At 50.4% G+C, this 2,500-nt stretch overlaps 1 non-coding gene across 1 annotated transcript; it reads left to right on the top strand.

The window, feature by feature from the left end:
* Window positions 1–1,368: 1,368 nt before the first annotated feature.
* Window positions 1,369–1,523, top strand: LOC139997419 (5.8S ribosomal RNA). The gene has a single exon (XR_011802800.1). It is a non-coding gene; the product is annotated as a 5.8S ribosomal RNA (ribosomal RNA).
* Window positions 1,524–2,500: the final 977 nt, after the last annotated feature.

The raw sequence follows: 2,500 nt of genomic DNA, 5'->3' as shown, positions 1-2,500 counted from the left end.
GTCGTGAGTCATATGCCTCGTTCCGTCGCTAGAGTTTTTCAAACTCTGCTTCTGGCTATCGGGAAGAAACGACCGCGCGAGGAAGACGACGACGACGACCGTGCGCGTCCCATCGAATTTTTTTTTATTTTTACCTGATCGACGGAAGTTTCGTCCGGTTCGTCTCTTTTACCATCGTCTCGTCGACCCGTTCAGAGGGGACCGCCTGTCCATATCCTCGTTGTCGTGAGTCATATGCCTCGTTCCGTCGCTAGAGTTTTTCAAACTCTGCTTCTGGCTATCGGGAAGAAACGACCGCGCGAGGCCGATGGCTGCGAGTCCCATCGAATTTTTTTTAAACGCACGCACACACATACACCTGAACGGAGATGCGTTCCTTTTCGTCGCGATTTTTCGCGCTTTAGTCGTCGTTGTCGCCATCCGTTCGGAGGGGACCGCCGGCCGTCTCTCTATCCTCGTTGTCGAGAGTCTAATGCCTCGTTCCGTCGCTAGAGTTTTTCAAACTCTGCTTCTGGCTATCGGGAAGAAAAGACCGCGCGAGGAAGAGGAAGGACGACCGTGCGCGTCCCTTTCGAATTTTTTTTTATTTTTACCTGAGCGACCAAAGTGGATTCAGAGGGGACCGCCGGCCGTCTCTCTATCTTCGTTGTCGCGAGTCTAATGCCTCGTTCCGTCGCTAGAGTTTTTCAAACTCTGCTTCTGGCTATCGGGAAGAATAGACCGCGCGCGAGGAAGAGGAAGGACGACCGTGCGCGTCCCATCGATTTTTTTTATTTTTACCTGAACCACCGAAGTCGATTCAGAGGGGACCGCCGGCCGTGTCTGTATCCTCGTTGTCGAGAGTCTAATGCCTCGTTCCGTCGCTAGAGTTTTTCAAACTCTGCTTCTGGCTATCGGGAAGAAACGACCGCGCGAGGAAGACTACGACCGTGCGCGTCCCATCGATTTTTTTTTACCCGAACGATGGAGATGCATATCGGCTGTTTGCTTCGAATAACTGGACGAGAGGAACGAACATATATATATATCATGGGCTAGCCACCGTGCGCTTTCTTCGCGAGATCGTGTGCTGTACAGAGGATTCAGAATCGGGTGTTATATCCCCGTCGTTTCCTGACGAACGGAGCTTCGATCTCGTTGGTTGTTATATATTATAATGCACTTTACGCCCGGTCGGCGGGCTGCGTGTGTCGTCGCGCAGTCCGTCCGATTTCGTTTTCGAACGTATTTTCGTGTCGTCAATCATATGGCGACTTCCGCGCGTTCGATTCCCGTTGGTCGGACGTTTGTCGGATATCGGCTTCTTTCGAACCGAGAATAAGAGTACAAAAACCTGAGTACACAAACAAAAATCCATGCATAAACGATTACCCTGAACGGTGGATCACTTGGCTCGTGGGTCGATGAAGAACGCAGCTAATTGCGCGTCAACGTGTGAACTGCAGGACACATGAACATCGACATTTCGAACGCACATTGCGGTCCACGGATACAATTCCTGGACCACGCCTGGCTGAGGGTTGCTCACGTAAACCTAAGACTGCTTGCGTTGCGTATCGTTGCTCTCGGTCCGTATCTCTCTGTTCTTTCTTGCCTCGTCGACAGCCCGCCGTCGTTCGTTTTATCTTTAAACGAACGTTTCTGAGTCGGAGGACGAGCGCCAAGCAAAAGAATACGAATTAAAGAGCGGTCGAGGGCTCGTACGCGACGTACGAGCGATTGTTGGACGTTCGTCGGCGTTCGTCGCTGGATCGTGTGGAGACCGGCGTACGCATGCTCTCGATACAAATATATATGAAAAATCTATCGCGTTCACGGGAGACTCGCAAAACTACCTCCGTCTCTTCTCTGTCCCTTCTTGGCTTGACAACCCGCCGTCGTTCGTGTTTTACGAACGTTTCTGAGTCGGACGAAGCGCAAGAAGAAGGATACGAATTAAAAGAGCGCGGAGAGAACCGTCGTCGTCGACGCGGTTATCGAGATACACAGAGCGAGTTTTCTTCGTGGCCGATTTTTTTTTTCTTTTTGTATCAGCCTCTGCTACGTTTTGTTAGTCTTCGATAAGCACGAATGACCGCGCCCCCGACGTCGTCTTAAATGAATTTTTGGCGAGACTGAGAGAAAGCAAAAATATTTTTGAACAAAGTCAGTCGAGAGAGGAGAGAAAAGAGAACCAAGATATTAAAACCTAAACCTAAACTTGGTGGCGTAACGAAAAACTGTGTGCCTTAAAGAAACACAACCGTCTTTTCATCAAGATGTTTTTACTCGTACAGCCCCAGGGATCGAATACCCACTCCGTCTGTTCGTGCGGCAGAGATGTATTCTGCAGGCGCGAGACGACTGACGAGAAGACAACGAGGACCGTCGCATCGATGGGTCGTCGTTGCGTTTTTCATCCTCTGTGCTTTTTTCTGTTCTTCGCGAACCCAGAGAAAGCCGTAGATCCGGGAACGGACACACGAGATTTCTTCGAACGCTGATGACTTAGGGAGATGAT

The sequence above is a fragment of the Bombus fervidus genome, unplaced genomic scaffold (assembly GCF_041682495.2).
Source record: "Bombus fervidus isolate BK054 unplaced genomic scaffold, iyBomFerv1 scaffold0082, whole genome shotgun sequence".
In the NCBI taxonomy this organism is placed as follows: domain Eukaryota; kingdom Metazoa; phylum Arthropoda; class Insecta; order Hymenoptera; family Apidae; genus Bombus; species Bombus fervidus.
This window is presented reverse-complemented; position numbering and strand designations above follow the sequence as displayed.